The sequence below is a fragment of the Pteropus medius genome, unplaced genomic scaffold (assembly GCF_902729225.1).
Source record: "Pteropus medius unplaced genomic scaffold, Ma_sr-lr_union100, whole genome shotgun sequence".
Lineage (NCBI taxonomy): Eukaryota > Metazoa > Chordata > Mammalia > Chiroptera > Pteropodidae > Pteropus > Pteropus medius.
The window spans coordinates 1,083,268-1,104,435 of NW_024346065.1; positions in this window are offsets into that span (position 1 = coordinate 1,083,268).

Here is a 21,168-nt window from a genome sequence, read left to right on the forward strand (position 1 = left end):
ATTTCCCTAAATTCTTTCTCCCTTTCCAATCAACTCTGTCAAAGAGCTAAAACTACCTTTCGTGTCACTAAGCAATTTTCAATTTAGTTCTGGTAGAAATAAGTCATTTGAAACAAAAATCTCCAACCGAGCAGAGGTACTCTTGAACATGAGTCATTTTCTAATTCGCATCTCACTTGTCATCAGAACATCGGTAACTGTGGGTTACTGATAATAACTGCTTTATATTTTTCTGTAGAGTTCTTGTTTTTATTCATTGCAAGTATGTTTTTCTTTACTTCATTGAACATAGTTATAATGACTTTTTAAAAATCCTTATCTGCTAAATCCAGCATCTGAATCATCTCAGAGTTAGGCTCCATCGTTTGTCTTTTCTCTAGAGAAAGTAATACTTTTTCTGGTTCTTCAAATGTTGAGTAATTTTAGATTGTTTCTTGAATGCTATAAATGTTTATGTTTGTGGATTCTGTCATATTTCTCTGAAGAGTGCTGATTTTTTGTTGTTGTTGTTTGTTAGCAGGCATTTAATTTCACTGGACTCAAACTGTAAACTGTGTCTTGGGGAGCAGCTCAAATCTCAATTCAGCTATTTTATCTTTAGTTGGAGTCTGTCCCATACATGCTTCAAGAGAAAGCCAGAGACGTGGGTAGAGTTTATGCACAGAATTTGGGGCTCTCTTTCTTTGGCTATCTTCTGAGATTTCCTCCTTTGCTTTCCAACATTTGCGGTTACTCTGATGCTTCAACCAGAAAGACTGCAGTTTTCTATCAGTCTAAAAGCCATAAAAATGGGAAACACATTGTGCCATTCCCTTCTTCTGAGTTTCAACCTTTCTCTAGAATTCACCTGGTTTTTGTTTTTTGGTTGTTTTTTTTGTTTTGTTTTGTTTTTTTTTTGGTTTTTTTTTTCTTGTTTTATTTAGTCTCCAATACCATCGAGAAGTTTTTTGTATTTTGTCAAACGTTTGTAGTTGTTATCCATTGGAAGATCTGTGCAGTAGGCACTTAAACATCACCATACAGGAAGTGAAACTCTGAGGCAGAGACTTAAAATGAAAAAGCATTATAGGGGAAGGAGGAGCTTAGTCCTATAACAGCCTCCATTTAGACTCTGGCTTTAATAGCAAAAGAGCCAGTAGCGTCAAGCAGGAAGGAAGATAAAGAATGAACCAAACTGATAAACCTGCAGGTGTGGAGAGCTAATAAATACTGCTGACCACATCTTACTTAAAAGGTTTTCTGAGCTACTTTTTTTGCAAATCATCATATACATGTTGGTAAGGCTGACATTTTCTCACCACTGTTGTACTTTTTTTGATGAGGACCTGGAACTTAAAAACTCTGCATGGTTTTGAATTGAGTGACCAGTGCTAGATTAGGAAGATTTGGGTCTTTTCCTTGTTACAAAGGTCATTTCTAAAAGAGCATTACATAAAACCAAATTATTAGCCTGAGCTCATTGAATGTGGGTAGCAGAATCCTGTGTATTAATGACAGAGCAGTTACAAAAGGTCTTACTAAGGCTTTCCTGGTCCTACCACTCAAGTCTGATTCAGTGCTGAGGTGGCACTTATAGAGTTCATGCCTGTCTGAGCCCTGTCCAGGATTTCTTTGTGTTCTAGATGAATAAGAGACTAGTTGCTTCCCTCTCTGTTTTTTTTTCTGTGATACAGAGCCTCGCCTCTTTCCTGGGTTCCCTCTTAAGAAGGTTGAGAACATGAACAGACTCAGCTTCTGATAGAGTGGAGGGTTAAACGAGAAAAAGCACATTTAAAAATTTATCTCGTAGAGTGATTATTGTTATCATCATTTAGTCCTGAGAAAATATAATCACTGCATATTCAGGAAGAGGGAAAAGTACTGGAGTCTAAATGATGCTTCAATCTCCTGTACCCTTACTCAGGGGGAAACAAACCGGTCCTCTTTGACTGTAGCTAACTGCTTGATATTTCATTTGTTCTCCCAGAAGGCCATGCAATAGCCAGGATTGGTACACCTGTAACAAAATAGATGTGTGTTTTGGGGTTTGATTAATTTTGAAACTTGGCTTTACCACCCTAATTTATGCCAGATGCAGGCTCTAGGGGTTTTTTTAAATGCATTGCCCAGAGGGAAGCTCAAAGGAGAATTTGCCTCTATATTTACTGGTTCCTGGCAGCAGTCTTCCTCGTGGGAACATGGAGAAGCTCCAGGATTCTTGGCAGGTCAGAGGCAGACCTTGGCAAGTTTTTTGGCTTTAACTGTCATTGACATTAAAAATGTTTGAGCACTTGCCTTTTGTTTTTTTATACAAGTCAAAATCTCTGACTCAGTACCCACTCAGCCTTGCCATCTCCAATCCAGTTCAGTTGTTATGTGCTTTCTGCTCTCTTTAGCCTTAAATAAGATAATCTTGATTTTGTATTCCTACTACCTTAACAGAGGATGATCTCGTGAATAGTATTCCATTCCTCATGCAATTCCTATCATAATTACTTGCACAGACTAGTTTCGTCATTGGCATAGAAAGGGAACTAAATATCCCTTTGGACAGTTTTAGATAAGATATTCCTGGATCTGAGGTATAATGAAGCTAAGATACTATGTATTCATAGCGATTTAGGCTAAAGATTTCAAAGATTTTCACAAATCAGTGTCAACTACACTTAAGGGGAACATAGCTAGGGCATTTTTTGTATAAAACTATGTCAATCTGGACAAAGTCTACACTTTTTTAAAAGCAATGTATTGAAGGCCATAGCCATAGTCATTTGATGTTTTGAGAAGAAAGCCAGGAAGGGAATTCTGAGATCTTACTGACCTCCTGTCATCTGTAACTGTTCTCTATAACCTCCCCTCCCAGTCAATGTCCCATAGAGGCTATTGTTCCCTAACTGCCTGTGTGGGTAGAGAAAAGGCCATTGACAAAGGAAAAAGCAGCATGCTTATTCATTACCCAGCTGGGTATGAGAGCATCTGTGGAGGCTGGGAATGTGCAGATAGTTTAGACTGTGGGTGTGGTCAGCAGCCTGAGGAGTACTGGGACTGAGTTTCTGGCTAGTTCTAACTTCCCTAGTAGATTGCATTCCCTGGGAATTTCTGGCCCAACAAAGGCAATGGAGGGTAGTGAGTGCAAAAGCAAGCCCAGTTCTCAGTTTTGTCTCACACAGTTCCTCTAAGCAGGTGATGTCTCTGTATCTCAGATTCTCTAGGGCAAAGATCAACAGCACACACTGAAGATCACTGAACTGGGATTCAGAACACCTGGCCTTCTAATTTTGACTGCCATTAAATGTAGACAGGTCAAATCATTTTTCAGAGCTCCATTTTCTTCATCTATGGAATGAATTGGTTAGATTTAATCAGGGTTCACAAATGTTATTGTCTGGATGGATTCCATGTGTCTCAAGTGGATAGTTACTACTGAGCTGATTATTGTTCTAAGGACATAATATGGCCAAATCTTTGTTTTCTTTTTCAAGATAAGTAAGATCTATTTTTATGACAAATTGTCAGATTTTTTAAATTAGCTAATTCAAAAATATGTAAAACACTAAGGAGGACAAAGAAGACATCTGTGGCTACTTTTGGTCCATGGTCCCTTAGTTTACAGCCTCTGGACTAGATCTAGAAGGTTCTTTTCTAACTTCAAGATTCTGTCCATGGAAAAGATTGGTAAGATGGATAACAGCTGCACAATGCTTTCAAGTTCATGTCCCAATTTTTTGGAAATGTCTGCTTGGCTGGCTCTCATCCTAGGCTCAGAAGTAACTTAGTATGCTAAAGGACAGCAGTGCCATGGTAGTTCATACCCTGGGCCCCTCTCAGACTTGACCTTGACAATCCAAAGTAGTTCTGTTTCAACTGCCCTGACCACCAATCTTGATTTCCTACACTCAGGCTCACAGACTGGTGATGTCAACAGGCCACAAGGTGAGGTGCCCCCTGCTTAGGGAGTTACTACTGTTATACCCATTGCACCCAAATATCAGGACATTAGAGTATGCTTCAGGTCTCTGGGTCTCAGTATACAGAACAGTGTCAGGCCTCTTGGTGGTATTTAAAAAAGTATAGTGGACTTGAAGATGCTGAATGGTTGAATATGAGCAGATATTTACTTTTTTAAAAATGAGAAGATAGATTACCAACATATAGATTGATAAGTTTGACTAGTCATAAATGAGATTTTAGATTAGATTATTAAAAAATTAACAGTGATTAACTATGTAAGAAGCAGACATACCAGACCATTTCTTGTTCTCCATATGAGAATTATAATAATGGCTAATATTTATTAAGCATTTTCTATGTACCTAGAGTTTGTCTAAACACTTTACCTGAGTTACTGTATAATCATAATCATAAGGTAAATACTATTATTACCTTCATTTTATTGAATAGAAAACTGAAGCCATAAGTATTAAATAATTTGCCCATGATGATAAAGTTAGAATGGTAGAGCCAGGATGCAGATTACCTTGCTTTTAACCACTTCAAGGAATACGGTGTCTATGAATTTTGCCTCTAGGATTTCAGCATGGCATTAATGACGTTATTGTGGACAAGAGAGAATAACTGAGACTGCATGAGCATAGGTAGTTGAATTAAGATTAGCTGTATTTATTCAAAAGTTTTCATTAACTCAAGTCTCTGCTGGTTTGCCATAAAGCACTATCCTACTTATACACATAGTTTATTAATGCTTTGAAAAAGGACATCGATGGGAACAATATAATATAGCTAAAAGTATGAGTTCTCTTGCCAAATCCTGGGTCCTCTTCCTATTGACACTGTGACCTTGAGCAAATAACAATCATTCTATACCTTCATTTGCCCATCAATTTAATGAAAATGATAATAGTAACTACTGCACAAGGTTTTTGTGAGGGTTAAAAAAGTTAACATATAAAAATCTCTTAGCCCAGTGCCTGTCACAAAGCTCAACTAATGTGAAGCATTGTCACTATTCTTATTACATTGTTATTATATTTTTTAGTGACCAAAAGCTGAGATAATAGTAAATTATATTGTTTGAGAGGATCTGGATCCGTAGTAAATCTAACATATACTCAGGGCTGAAAATCACTGCATTAGATAATGAATACTGGAGTACTTAACATACTGTACAGCTTACAAATGTCATTTATTCTTAGATCCAGAAAGCCAAGCGTGCCTCAGTTCAGACTGTGGGAGATGGAACTAAATACTTAAAGAATTTAGTTGCTCATAAACTTAGTATTGCCAGTAATGTGCTGTGACTCCCCCTCCCACTCTATCCTACCCCATAAAAAACAGAAGTCTTCAGATAGGGAAGATATTGGACTCTTGAACCTTACCTTGAATACTGTGCTTGGTACTCCATGATAGCATCTTCAGATATTGGTGAGGCTGCTATGTGAAAAAGCAGTTGGGTTGTTTTATGTGACTGTGGTGTGCAGAAGTAGCAACAATGAGAGTAAGTTTAACTCAACATATGAAAGAACTTCCTAATTGTTGATAATGACACAAGCTAATATAGGTGACAGCTTTCTGTCCTTGCAGGGAAATCCAAGCAAAATTGGATGCCAAAGGGAACCTTAAGCATGTAACAGGTTAGATAACCTCAAGTTCCCTTCTAGCCCTAAATTTCTAAAAAAGATCATGGATTTATGGTCATGTTGTAGAGACTGAGATTTCAACAACGTCATGAGTGGTGCCAACCTGAAGCTAACTGGATTAGAAGCCTGGACAGCTTGATCTGGCAGCAAGAGGAACAAGGGCCTGTTTGGTAGACTAGGTGACTAGGTCTTTTTATAGATCTCCATTTTTCAATCAATAAACTTCATTTCTTACCTAATGTGACAGGCTTTGTAAACCTACCTGTTTAAATTTGGTAACTCTTGCTTCTTTTATTTCTCACCTTTGTTTCCTGGTAAAGTTTGTTTTCATCTAAACTAAGGGAAGAGGAGTTTGTAGAAACAAAAGCCAAGAGAACTGAGGAGTCAGTTTCCTTAGAGATCAAGAGTGGGGGTGATATCACCCTCTGGACTAGATCTAACTTCTTCTTTCCCATTCAAGAAATCAAAACAAATGTGAGTCCCTTCGGATCTGTTTCTTTAAGTAATATCCATAAACATTGGAGATTGTTTGTAAACATACCTCACAATTGATCACTTTATAGTAGTAGGTTACCAAACCAAGAATGAGAACATTTGATGTGTGTTAAAATTAAAGAACAAGGGATTTGAAATCAGTTCTGTTTTCAAGTTTTGGCTTCTTACCTATTGAGTATCAACAGGTTCAATCTAAGTGACGTAATGCTCTTTCAAGAAATTCTTATTGATAGTTCAAATAACCGTAATTCTGTAAGTCAGTAATTGGCAAGCTATTACCCACCACCTTTTTTTTTTTTTTTCCTGAGTGAGTTCTATGGGAACACAGCCACATCCATTCATTTACATAGAGTCTATGGCTGCTTTCAGGCTACAACAGCAAAGTTGAGTAGATTGGGCAGACTGACTAAGGCCCACAAGACCTAAAATATTTACTATCTTGCCTTTTACAGAAAAAAAAACCCAAAAAACCTCCTACTATAAGTAGTCCTATCTTTTAGATTCAAATTGACAGTCTAAAGGGGCTCAACATCTTGAATACCATTTGAATCATCAGAAAAATTTGGTTAGAAATAGTAGTATATTAAGGCCTGTATTACTCTATGTGGTGCCTTTGTGCAAACTGGATAAAGGTGCTCCTTTAGACAATTATTGTAATATTCATATATTTATAACAAGACTCTTACCATCTGCCATAAAAATTACTTCATAAATATGCAAATCTATAATGTCTAAAATATGAATTGCACTCCTCTGTCTAACTGTATGCAGCAGCCCAATATAGTAATATGATCTGGTAAAAAGAACACCACTTGGAGTCAATAGACCTAAGTTCTACTTCCAGCTCTGAAACTAACCTGCTGATGTCATAGGCAAGCCACATAAAATCTGTCTAGGCCTCAGTTTTCTTATCTTTAAAATGGAAAGAGTTGAAAGTTATTTTGAGAAATTTAGTAGACATAATACTTACAATTATATTTTGGACAGCTTCTATAGTTCTAGAACTGTAATTAGTCCTGAAGAGAATTAAATTAGTTTAAAGAACTCACAATCTAACTGGAAAGTTGTGCACATGTGAACTGCACTAAAAACTTACAATCTAACATAAAAAAGTATGTACTTTTGAATAATTAGAACATTAGTAATACTGGTTTGCATTTACTGACCTCCTACTGTATGCCAGATGTTGTACTAAGCCCTAAACATGCTTCTACACATCAGCCATATGAGGGTAGTTATTATTATCCCAATCTTAGAGATGAGGAAAAATAATAACCAGCATTTGTTATTCATTTACTATGTTCTAAATACAATTCTAAGTGCTTGATATATTTTAACACATTTCATCCTCATAATATACTATGCGATATGTACTATTATTATTCCCATTTTTCATATGAGGAAACTTATTCAGAGATTAAATTAGTGCTTTCCAATCTTTCCCACGTGATTGCACACAGAAAATTCTAATATTTGTTTGGCATCCCAGGATAAATTTGAGGGTATTTAGGGCACCTATACGGGGCTTTGTGAGAAACTCAACACATCTATATTAATAATTTGAGATGATTCAGTGGAGGATTAGGAGAGGTATACGTGATATAGGCAACTCAGAATACTCTCTGGCCCAGAGAAGAGTGGGTACTAAGTGTAAAGTATGCAACAAAATGACAAAGACTATATTTAAGAAATCTCACAGGGAACCATACAAATAGTGTTCAAAAGTAACTTCAACTGTTATAAAATTATTTAAAATATTGCTTTAAATATTTTATCATAAGAGAATTTACAACCAATAGCATTTTCTGGTGCATCTGCAACCTATCGGTGCTTGGCAAACTCAGACTTAAATCACTGGCAAGGCAAATGTGTGATAGGTGGTTGAGTAGAACCAAGACTTGCATCCAGGACTCTCTGGCTTTTAAGTCTATTCTTTTAGCCTCTGTACAATCTTGCCCTTCTCCAGTGACAAGCCAAACTGTGTGACCCATACTTCATGTATCTTTAAGGGTATTTTATTTGAAGTTTGAACATCCAGGCTTACTCTAAGAATGAACTTATTATCCATGCTCTTCAACCAACCTTGTTCCCTTACCCAATTCTCTAACAATTTTAGAACTAGCATTCCATAGCCCTTTCCATTCATTCTCTACCCATAGTCATAACAGGAAATAGATGAGCAGGCGAGACAAGTGAAGATTCTGTGAGTTGAGAGATAGCAGGCTGCCCCTGTGCTCTGGAGATATTGCTCGGGCTCATTCTCTTTGAGCCTCTGTTTGCCTGTGTTCACAGGAAGTTTAGTTTTAGAAGTATCCATTCTCAACTCAGCCTGCTTTGCTCACACAGAGATGCTAGATTATAATAAATGGCTACTTAAGCTATCACCCAACCCCTAAATGCAGGAGGAACTCTAGATGTGATTCTATTTGACTTCTGTGCTTCACAAGATACACCTCTGAGCAGAAACAATTTCCCTGATGTGCTTCAGATCACCTCCCTGTTCAGGTGAGTATTCTATGCCTGAAATTGATGTTGGAAATATATATATATATACATATAGTTTCAATATGAAGCTTGATATTTCATGTGTGTTATACCTAATGGTGGTTTGTCTAATTTCCAAGCCCACTTGCATTTGAATTTCATAACTCCAGGCTTCTGCAAGGAGGGGAAAGCTGAAGGAGTTTGAAGATACGGATGGTATTTTATTCCTGGCTTTGTCTGGCATGCTGAATGACTGGTGTGCAGGTGGTGATATGTGGCAGGACATCTGAGGCAAGGTTAGTGACCCATTAAGGTGTCCTGAGCTCTGATTAGAGAGAGCTTGGAGCCAGCGGAGCTGTCAGCACTGTTTCTTTTTGATTAAGGTCTGCCTCGTAACCCCTGGAGGCCACTTATCCTTCCCACCTCTAAGAAAAGACAGAGTTAAAGCCCGAGGTCATTGCTTAGTGGAAGCCCCAGGAGCTGATTGGACCAGAAAAGGCCTCTGTCAGCAGTCATTCCATTATCAGACTCCTCTACTGACAGGTGAGCTCATGCCCTGTGATACACAGAGCTCCTAAGCTAAAACGACTCTCAGGGGAGCAGCTTCTCAAGAAAGAGTAAAGATGCTTATGGAAATCCACTGCTGAGGTAGGGAGGTCAGGGGAAAATAAGATATCAACTATCGTGGTCACTTTGGCTGTTTCAATGGTGAGGTTTTTTTTGTTTTTTTGTTTTTGTTTTTTGTTTGTTTGTTTGTTTGTTTGTTTTGAGGGGTTTTTTTGAGCCCATGCCGGAGGATATAGCATTCCAAATAAGAATTCTGTTTTCTCTTCTCACTGTGATTTAGTCAAGCTTATCTCAAAAAGCTTTAGTTGATAAGCTCCTCACTCAGCTGTAGCTTCTTAAAAACAAAAATTATATTTTATTCATCATTGTATTTCTAGTGCAGACACAGTGACTGGCACACAGTAAGTGCTTGAAAATGTACTGTGCTGAAATAATTATGGATTTAATGATGCAATATCTTGGATTTGCTTTAAAGGAATATGGGAGGAAGGAAGAATTGGGTAGAAGTATAGATGAAACAGAATTGACCATGAGATGAAAACTGTTTAAGCTGAGCAATATGTCATGGGGCTTTGTTACACTAATCTTTCTAGTCTTGTTCAATATATTCAATAATAAAAAGTTTTTATTAATATCTGACTTCTGTATAAAAAAATGTTGCAAGATGTGGCAAAGACTGGCCCAGTGTTCTTCACAGTCTCACCTTTTTCCAAGGCACATAACTGGATTGCGCTTTGTAGTTGGGCCATGTGACTTAAGTTCTGACCAACAGAATGTGGACAGAAGTGATGTAAGTTTTTTGCAAGTGTGACCGTTATTCGGCATTATCCTCTAAGCTTCCTCTCATCCCTTCCCTCTAGGCTAGATGTAAAAAATTAGTGAAGAACTCTGAACTCCTAGGCAATAGTGGAACCTAGGTGAATGAGCCTAGATCTCTGAATGACTTCATGGAACAGAACCACCACCTACACTCTGCTGAAATAGACTGTGATGTGACAGAGATAGGCCTCTGTGTGTGTGTGTGTGTGTGTATGTGTGCGCACGTGTGTGTGCATACGCATGCACGCGCATTTAAGTATAGTATCGAATTTCCCATAATCTGGCAAACCAGGTTTTGAGCCTGGCTAGACATGGGAGAAGGTTTTTAGTAGTTATTTGACCTTTTGCGGTATGAGATCTATAATGAAGTACCTCTGAAGATGATAATAATGTCGATGATAATAAAACTAACATTTATTGAATAACCACTGTATGTCAAGTACTGTTTTAAGTGCTTTATATGTATTAACCCATTTATTCCTCACAACATCCCTCTGAGGGAGAAACTGAAAGAATAAGTAGCTTGCCTAAAGTCAAACAAGCTTCAAGTAGCATCAAGCTTTTTGCCAGTGCTCTTATCTAGGACAGGGGTTTCAAACTGCATTTCATAGAGAGGCTTCAGGAGTCACCTGAGAAGATGGGAAAGGACACAGAAAATGTCGAATGAGTAGGATGCTAAAACCCCCAATCCAACTTATATCATAGCCTTTCCACTTTATCTGTTCAGTGTTAGATTGCATTTGGAGAATTGTTCCACTCTCGAAATGGAGAGAGAAGGGAAAAAGAAAAACAAACAAACAAACAAACAAAACCCCTTGCTTTAGAAGATCCTTTGAATCTCCAAACCTTCGGCCCTCTTTTATGTCTTAAACCTCTCAGGTTCACCATTCCTGCCTACCAGCAGCAGCGGTAGAAAAGAATCCTAGTTGACTGTCCCAACTCTAAATATCTCACTCTCTAGGCTCTGGAGCCAAGGGAAATTACAGCAAAACAGAGCTCAAGCGTAGAGAGAGGGACTATGTGCTGCTCCCTACACAACCCCAGTTTTAAGCCTTACATAGAGAAAGTGCTAATGAACATGGCATAAATAGATGAGCCAATCTCTATTGGTCTGGGTGTAGTTGCAGTGGGGTAAACTGGCCTTGGGTCTCAGAATGGCCACGGTATTTATTCTTCAAGATTCACAGAGGCAATATGGCATAGACATTATAAATGGGATCTCGAATAAGCTTCTCTGGCTCCAAATCCTGGCTCTGCCACTTTCAAACTATGTGACCTTGTCTTTGTAAAATATAAACAGTCTTTCCCTCATAAGGCTGTTGGGAGGTTGAATGAGTTAATATGTGTACAGCACTTCAGCACTTGGTGCCTGACATGTTAGTGGGCAGTAAACATTAATAAATTTTAGCTTTCATCCTGTTACCCTGTTCGAATGCTGCCTCCTGACTCTCCCAGCGGAATTCATTACTCAGCTCTTCACTTTTGCAGCACTTTGCTCAGACCTCTGATGAACCTGTAGGGCCTTTTTTTTTTTTAAAACTCCAGATCAAATTAGGTGGTGGGGACAATAAAGCAGATTCTTTGAAATCAGGATTAATAGATACCTTAAGTGAAGACCTTACTCCTTCCATAGCTCTTATGGTTATGTGTCTGTCTCTCCGTCTCAACCTGGCTCCTTTAAGGCAGACTCCACATTTTATTCGTCTTCGTGTCCCAAGGGCCTGGTGTACTGTTAAGTGCTCACTGCAGTTTGTTTGAATGGGTGAGCAACAGTGGCTCTGTCTGGTGTAAAGAGTCATCCTGATGGCTGCCTCCTGGCCTTCCTATCTGCCTCGCTTCTCAGAGGCTTGGTCCTTTTCTCTGTCTCAAGATGAGGATGAAGTTAAGAGTTTGGGCAGGTCCAGGGCACCTCTTCAGGGCCTGGCTGTGAGGCTATGAGAATTCAGAGCAGGCAGAAGAAAATAACATTTGCTGAGCACCTATCATGTTCCTGGAAAAGTGCTGGGCTCTTTACAGAACTTAATTCTCAGAGAGGTTTGGTGGAGGTATATTCTTGTGTTAGTCTCCTTTTTCTAGATGGGAAAACTGAGTTTCAGCAACTTTTCCAAGGTCACAGAGCTGATGTGTCTGAGACAGAGTTCAAACCTGGGCCTGACTCCTTATCTTGTGCTCTTTCCACTGTCCTTGCAGGCTCCCACTGAAGCAAGCCGAGACCTGCACCCCAGCCCACCTTCCTATTCCACTCCTCTCCTCTCTACCTCAGTCTTTCCTTTATTCTTCCATATTATTCTCCCTAACATTATTTTTCATCTTGAGTTGGCTTATTTATCACTTGGCCGTGTCTTCTTATTACTATTACCAGAGCTTAAATGTTATGTATCCCCACTGCCTCATTTGCCAGCACGGTGCTGAGCACTTATGAGCTTGGCAATTAGACTGAACTCAAAGGGGCCATAACATCAGCATCTTCAGCTGCTTTCATAGGGAAATGGAGTGGAGAGGAAAAGATGTGAGATGGAGCAGTGCAGAGCAGTGCAGAGCATATGTGTGGTAGCAGAGGGACCAAGGCAGGGAATCAGGGTGATGACATCATCAGGCATTTCTCCCTTGGTGTCCTCAGCCTTAACTCAAAGTGGCCTGTCTATGGCCTGGGGCTGTGAGACTCCAGAAGACCCTAAGGTCATTTCTGTCAAACAGCCCCTTCTATCTTATTTCTATGCCTGGTATCATCATCATCATCATCATCATCAGCCACCACTCACTGACTGAGTACCTACTGTTTGCTCTGCACACATCTCATTCGATCCACACAACAATCCCATGAGCTAGGTATTAATATACTCTATTATATAGAAGAGGAAGCTGTAGCTCAATGAATATAAATAACTTGTTCAAACTCACACTGCTAGCAAGTTGCAGAACAAATAAAAAAAGACAGAAAGACCTGAAAATTAAAGAAGAGAGAGGTGGGGGCGAGGGGCAACTGGCCATCAGAGTAGGCCTCTCAAAGCTGCCCATGTTTGAGCATCTGCCCAGATGAGCTGGCAGAGCATAGGAACAGCTGAATGGAACTGTTCTAAGCCTTAGAGATAGAGCAGAAGACAGAAAAAGATTCCTACCCTCTGGAACTTACAATTGAAGAGGGAGATAGATAATAAATAAGTACATGAAACTTACAGTATGTCAAATGATAAGAATTATGAAAGGAAGCAGAGGAGCAGAAAAGGGGTCTGAAGAGTACTACAGCAGAGACAGAGGGCTAATGTTTTAAATACAAGGCCTCACATTTGAGCAAAGAGTTGAAGTTCATAAGGGAGTGAGGGACATGGCTAACTAGGCGAAGAGGGAACAACAAATGCAAAGGATCCGAGGCAAGAGCATGCCCGGCCTGTTTAAAGAATAGCAGAGAGGCTCGTGTGACTGGAAAGGAGAGTGACAGGAGAAGAGGTAAAGGAGGTCATGGAAGACTGAACTTTGAAGATCAGCATAAAGACTGAAATAAAACGGAAAGATATTGTAGGATTTTCAGCAGTGGAATGACATCATCTGACTTATGTACTAAAAGTGACTACTCTGATAGCTGCCTTGAGAACAGCTTGTGGAGATAAAGGTAGAAGCATGGAAATCAGTTAGGAGACAGTGCAGTCATCTAGAGGGGTGATAGAACTTACATATGAAGACCAGTCTCAGGAACCAAACTGCCTGGGTTCAAATCCCAGCTATGCCACCTACTAGCTGCATGACCTTAGGCAAACTACATATTCTCTCTGTGTCTCAGTTTCCTCATCTGAAGAATGGGGATAATTGTACCTACTTCATAGTTTTTTTTTTTTTTTAAGTATTAAATGAATAAATGTGAAATACTTTGACCAGAGGGGTCATTGCGAGGATTAAATGAATTAAACACTTGTAACAGCACATAGCAAATGTCTCTTCTGTATTTGATGTTATTGTTAACATTATTATTACTTTCTGAGTGATAGATGATGGTGAGTCAGGCCAGAGTAGTCACAGCGGAAGAAAAATGGTCATATTTGAGGAATGTTTTGAGGGTAGAGCCAATAGGATTTGCTGACAGATTGGATGTGTAGAATGCAAAGAGAGAGGAGTCTAATCCACCACCCTCATAACAGAATGTTCATAAACAGTATTTTTAAATCCAAAATTCATTAAATAATTTGATGCCTTAATATTAAACAATATCATTAAGCAATAAACTTAAAATTATCTTGTAGATGAATAATCATTGACATGGGAAAATGTTCATGATATGGTGGGAAGTAAGAAAAACAAGTTACAAAACAGTATGAACACTCTGGTTCCATTTTTATGAATACAACTATATAGCTGAAAGGCTTTATACCAAATTTTGACGGTAGTTAATTCTGAGGGTAATTGGGATTACATCTGGGTTTGGTTTTTTTGTTTGTTTTTTGTATTATATGTGAGTTTCTCAGATTTTCTGCACTGAGTATTATATTTGTAAGTTTAAAAATTATATAAAAATAAAAAGTAGGATTTATTAGGACTGAGAGAAGTAAATTGGACACTGTGTAAAGCTCCCGATACACTTTCAATAAATGATAATTTCCTTTCTCATTCACAAAAAATAATTTTAGACTATTTTATGTTTTGAATAAATAATAGTCACATTCAAACATTTAAAACCATGAAAGTGAAAATTCTCCCTCCTACCTCAGACCTCCAGCCACTCACTTCCTTTTCCTATAGGCAGCCAATGTTATTGGTTTCTTACATATCCTTTAGAGAAAATATATGCATATATAGGCAAACAAAGTTATGCGTTCTTTTCATTCCTTTTTTTACACAAATGGTATAAAGCTATGTTTATGCCTCTTCGAATTTTTATTTTATACTCATTTTATGGGTGATCTTTTCATGTCAGTATATGTAGATATTATAATAATTTGTAGCTGCACCATCATATATTTAACCAGTCCCTATGGCTGGACATTAAACCCAATGATATCTTCTAGAGGTGGCCCCAGACATGAGGATGGCCTGTACTTTAGGAATGAGCTCCCTGCCTCTGGTCTTTTCTGGGCTTGCAATCATCACCCTCTCTGTAAACTCCGTTCATGTCTTGGCCTTCGCTTCTGAGGCTGAGGGGCTCCAAGAGACCCTGTAGCTCAAACCTGTTCTGGTCACAGTCTTTTTCCTCTTTCTTTCTTTGGCAGTGATTGGGTCTGGCATGGTTCTGAAGATATTTTTATCTAGGATCTAAGAGCTAATAGCCATGTGTCGTGTATTTAATAATCGGTTCCTTCAGGGAGGTGCTCTTTCTACACCACTGTTTACTTCTGCGCTGTCTCCCACCCTCAGTTTTTCCTCTGGAGAAGTTAGTGAGCCATGAATCCATTTCTCTCATCCACTTTACCATCTTGGAGTGCCTGGAAAGAGGACTCTGGTGTTGTCACCTAACCTCACACCCTTGGTGACAAATGGGATGTAGTGACAGTGAGGAACCAGGCCAGGGAGTACAATGGTGATAGCAGGGGGTGGACATTGGATCTGCTGGGCCCTGCCAGATGATCTTGAATGTGGATGTACATGGTTAAGTGAAGAGGGCTTAGCCTACTGTAAATCTTCCTGAGAATCTCTTTGGTAGTAGTTCCGGGGAGGTAGTTAGGACCTAAGCCAATAAGAACAGCCTAATCCCTGTCCTTACAAGAAGGCTGTAAAGAGAGAATCTTTTGGGTCATTGGCTAATTTCTTGATTAAACTGATATTGATTGACTACCCATTACATGCAAAGTGCTCTGTTAGATGGTTCTGTAGTCTCTATTTTATCATTTTTCACATTACGGTTTTGCCTCTCTTGCTGGGGTCACTAAGTAGCAGTCCTTTTCGTTGCTGTTGCTGCAAACTTTTCCAGCTTTTCCCCTGGGGCTCAGACTATAAACCAGAGTACAAGTCCTTGAAAGTCACAGTTTAAATCAGAGCAGTTACAGAAGTAGACATCTGATTAGGATGGCACATAGAACGAGCTTAATCAATGTTGTCTCAATTGAACTGATCAGGGTCAATGAAAGTCCTTCTGTAGAACCACACGGGGTACCACGTGCCCTCACTCACTGGAGATAATGGGCTTGGGTACAATTATCGGCCTAATTTCTTTTTACATCAATGTAGATTTGATGTCCAGTAATATATGTGTTGTACCTTTAATGGCCTTTTAATGATGAAGAGGATCAAAGGCATTTTAGATCTGAGCCTGCACCATTAGTTTCCATTCCAGAAATCCACTGTAATTACCACAGCTTCTTTCTCCAAGCCCTGCAAGAGAACTGAGTTCCTGTGAACGTATCTGCACAGTTAATCACAGTCAGCACCCAGCCAAGTCCCATGCAGGTTCCAGGAAGGTGGTTACTGAAGGTGGAGAAGGACGGAGGGGCAGGAAAGGGAGTGACAGTGAGGCATTCAGGGCCTGAAGTGTCAAGCTCTCTAAGAGCGGGAGTTCTCAGGCCTGGTTCTCTCCTCTCTCCTCAGAGCGTTCCAGGCTTACGGAGTGAAATATGAATTGCTATAAAACACTGTATTGGATTCTATAAGTCATATGGAAAAAAACAAAGGATTCTTTGTAATTCTGCATTCTCCCCATCCCATCTGTAAAGGTTTGCCAGGGGCAGGGGAGAGGGTGGGGTGTGTGATACAGGGTGCCCAGCTTGGGTAAATGAATCTGCATAGGCAGAATCGGGGGAAGGAGCACACAGGGAAGGATCTAAGGGGGAATGATACTTCCTAGGGAGATGTTCACATGGAATGGGTAGTGTGCTGTTTATTCTTTTGAATCCCTAACCCCAAGATCCATCGTCTGCCATTCTCTGTACCCTGGGAGGCTGACCACTATGGCCTGCATCACCCAGGCTCTCTTGCCCTGTGGCTTCCAATTGGCTTTGACCATAGAGAGGCTTTGGCAGGAAATCTGAAGGTAAGAGAGAGAAGTCAGGGTATTTCTTCCTCCGTTCCTTTCCTGGTTAGGTACTGCAGTTCTGACAGTGGTTGTATCCTCTGCAACTCTGGCTTCTGTCAGGAAGCCCTTCTTCCATGGCTGTAGCTATTAATGAGCTCTAATAATATGTCTTCCTCTCCTTGTCCTTGGACTAGGGATGGTCTAAGCTTCCTGTTTCTGCTAGTCCCTGGACGTCTCAAAGTCCATTATAGATTCCCTTAACCCCATTCATATGTCTATAAATAGTACCTTCATTAAATTCAAAATCCTAGCTAGGAGTGCCATCTGTTTCCTGTGAGAACTCTAATAGATACAATGGATGTTTCAGAGACTAATGTTTACTAATTCCATTTCCTTTTCCTGGACTCATAGGAAGACTATATTTTTCATTTTCTCTTGCATTTAGGTTGAGGTTATACAACTGGGTTCTAACCCATGGATGATATGTAGCACTTCCAAGCCTAGCCATAAAATCCCCTGTGCAATTGTCCTCACCCTTTCCCTGTTTTAAGGTAACATTGGAAGCTATGTGTTTAAGGTTACAATGTCTCAAGGTGGAAGAACTTTGGGTCCCTGAGTTGTTGTTTGGAAGAAAATTGCCCAAGTCCATTGAGCTATAACATGAGTGAGAAATAAGCCTTTATTGTATTGTGCGCTGAGATTTTGAATGGTTTATTACTGCAATTAGGGTTAATTACCTTGACTAATTCAGTGGAAGTGTTGCATGAAGAGATCACCTAAAGCAATGGAGTACCCAAGGTATGGATATAACGAAGCACATAGTCTTCTAACTTAGGTGAGACCACGATGAATGTTAACAAAGAGAATAACATATTGCTTTGTGAAAAGAACAGAGATTTGGATGTCAGAGTTGAGTTTAAATCCAGGTTTCACCACTTTCTAGCTATGTGATTTTGGACAGGTCCCTTCACCCTTTTAAGTTTTCTTATCTGTAAGATGGGGGAAATAATACCTGTCTCATAAGGATCTTTTGTTGGTAGATGACTTGTTTTTATAAAATAATAGTTGATACTCAATAAAAGTTCCCTCTTTTTCCTCTTTTAGCTGTGAATTCTAAATCCAGTTTCAGTAACTGGTAAATCATTTCAATTGTCGGTGTACCTATTTCCTCACCTCTAAAGGTAGAGGACAATTCACATTATCCTGAGCATCCCAGAGCAGCCTGCTAAATGGTTTGAATATCGATCAGGAAAGAGGGGTTTCTTTTAAGTCTTGGACTTAGACGTTGTCTTTCACTTCTCTGCCCTCAAGGGCCACATATTGAAATTTGCAGGCTACCTAACTCATGTATCAAGATCAAGCCAAGCAAAATTGAGACTGTAGAGTCACAGTGCCATCCTTACTTCATAACTGACTATGGATCCTGGGACTAAAGTGTCCTCTGAAAAAGTAAAGAGAAAGGACTCCCCACAGAAACTTTTTCAGCATCAAGAGGATTTATATGTCCATTCATCCATCCATCCATCCATCCATCCAAAAAATAATTGTTTAGTGCCTAGCATGGGTGAGGAACACTTCTAGTCCCTGTAGTACATACACAGATGGATTAGATACATCCTGCCCTGAAGAGCTTACATTCTTGCAGAATAGAAGATAATTTATCTTCATAAATAACTATTAGACCAGGATATGATAAGCATGGAAGGCAAGATACAAAGTGCTATGAAATTCAAAGGAAAGGAAACACATCCTGGCTGCAGGGATCAGGGAGCATTTGAGTAAATCTGGAAGGCAAGGTAGGATTTGAACATATGGAGATGAAGGGTCAGACATGGGAAAGTGAAAAAGACTAATAGGGAAATGGTGGCTAACAGACTGGCTAGAACATAGCTGCCAGAAGGGAAGTTGAAAGAAACAGTTTTAGAAATGTCCCCTGAGAACAGATGGTACAAAGCCTGAATCCCAGTTCAAGATGCTTGTGATGAGGACGGAGACAGGTCATCAAAGGTTTCTAAGGAGTGGTTAGTCGGAAAGCTGTATTCAGCACCTGTCAGAGGCAGCGGCCCATGGAGATGAGGTCAATTAGAAGACCTTCAGCCATCTAGGAAAACCTTAATGTGGGACTAAACTAGGATAGAAGCCATGAGCGTGTAAAGAACGCCAGAGAGAGTCATTCAGCATCTATTTACTATGTACCTACTCTATTCTCCATCTGTTAGTTACTGTGAGGGATGAAAACTCATAAGAAACACAACTCTTACCTCTTAGATGCTTGGAATATGACTTGAGGAATGACTCGCTCAAGGAAAGCTTGTCTTTTCTAAACTCTTCTCCTTATGGCCACACAGCATAAGCATGAGCTGGTTTACTTCTCTCTCACCCTTTCTCTGCACCCTCTCAACAGCATCCCACCTCCACCCCAACAAGACCAATGATAAGAACAGCATGTAAAGTTTTAAGTTACGATGTAGTCTGCTGTCCATCCTTATTTAACAACCATTGTATAGTACTTACTATATGCCATATAATATTTTAAGAGCTTTATAAACATGACATCATTTTATCATCACACCAATCCTATTAGGTAGAAACTATTATTGCTCCCATTTTATAAACGAGGACACTGAGGCACAGGGAGATTAAATAATTTCCCCAAAGTCATACAGCTATTAAGTAGCAGATCTAGGATTTACAACCCAAGGAGTCTGTCTTCAGAATCCTTACACTTAAACTGTAATATTATACTGCCTCCCTGCATCACTGCTTTCCCTCTACCCACCTTCAATGAATCATAGCCAAAACGGAATTACTCTTGGACCTGGCCCATCCCCATTGAATCAGTTCTCTCTTCTTGGCATGTGATGCTATTCAAGGTCACAGCCATAGCTAGAATCAGTTGCCTGATCTCCACTGCAGTCAGAGGAGCACTCAATAATAAACATCATTGTCCCTTCCTGCTGGGTAACCAGCCCAGAAAATGGGTGGGCAAATCAATGAATTAGTGAAAAATAGCATTCTTATGAAAGGTGATCCTGAACCTATGGGATCTTTCACTCTCTCTTCAGACTTAATGCTGCCATTCAGCATGCTGCTCTGGAAGGGGCAGATGTAATGGCTGCACTCAGAGCACGACTCTGACATTTCCTACCCGTGGAGGCTCGGACAAGTTATTTAACTTCTCTAAGCATCAGTTTCCCTATCCATAAATGGGGGTAATTACACAGAATTTCCTTCACAAAATTGTGGTAAGGAGTAAATGAAACAATTTCTGTAAAGTGCTAAGCATAGTGCCTGACATACTGTAAGTGCTCAGAAAATGTCAGTTGTCATCTCAGCCATTTAAGAACTAACTCTTCACCTGATCCGTGACGCCAGATGCAGAAGTACTCTCTGGGCCCTTATTCAAGAAAAGAACTGAAATATCCCAATAGCCTTCGGAGTGGAAAAATAAGCAGCTTTGGGTCCTGCCATATGAAGATGTATGTTGTTATTATTGTGCATTGTGTTGCAAGGCAGTATCTACTTAAACCACTAGACTCTGGAACCAGACAACCTGGATTTAAATCTCAGCTTTGCCATTTACCAAATGTGTGACCTTGGGCAAGTTCACATCCTTGAGCCTCAGTTTCATTGTCTGTAAAATCAGATGATGATATTCTCCTCAGAGGGTTGTTGGAGGATAAAGTGAGTTAATATATGTAAAGTCTTTATAACATATAGGATGCTAAAGATTAGCTATTATAATGGAATTCATTTGGATCAAACTAGTAAATCCTTTTCTTCTGGAAAAGAAGGCCAGAACAGTTTTTCTTCTTTAGTGAATAGAAATAGCCCACAAAATCCAGGAAAGGAGATAAACCAGACCTTGAGCGGGGCATTTTTTCCCCTTCCCATGAGTGGGATATGGGTGAGGAACCCATGCCTTCCAAGATTATGAATCCAAACATAACACAAAGACAGGCAGCCACAGGGAGATGGGGGCCCCCTAGAAGGCCAGGGTGAAGAGGGAAGTGAGCTTTTTATCTGATGTTTCTCAGGGCATCAGTGAGTAAGGCTGCCACAACTTAGTCTTGCTGGGAGGCGACACAGAGGCTTTCTGATGTTCTCTTCACCTCCACGCTGAGAATGGAGTTTTCATCACATAAACCTTTCACCTCAGGCCTATAGAGGGTTCCTTTGCCTCTTCAAAGGCCCTCATACTATACAAAAAAACAAGAGATGAGGCACACATGAAAAGACCACTGATAATCCATGACAATATATGCTACGTAACAAAGAGGAACTACAAAATCA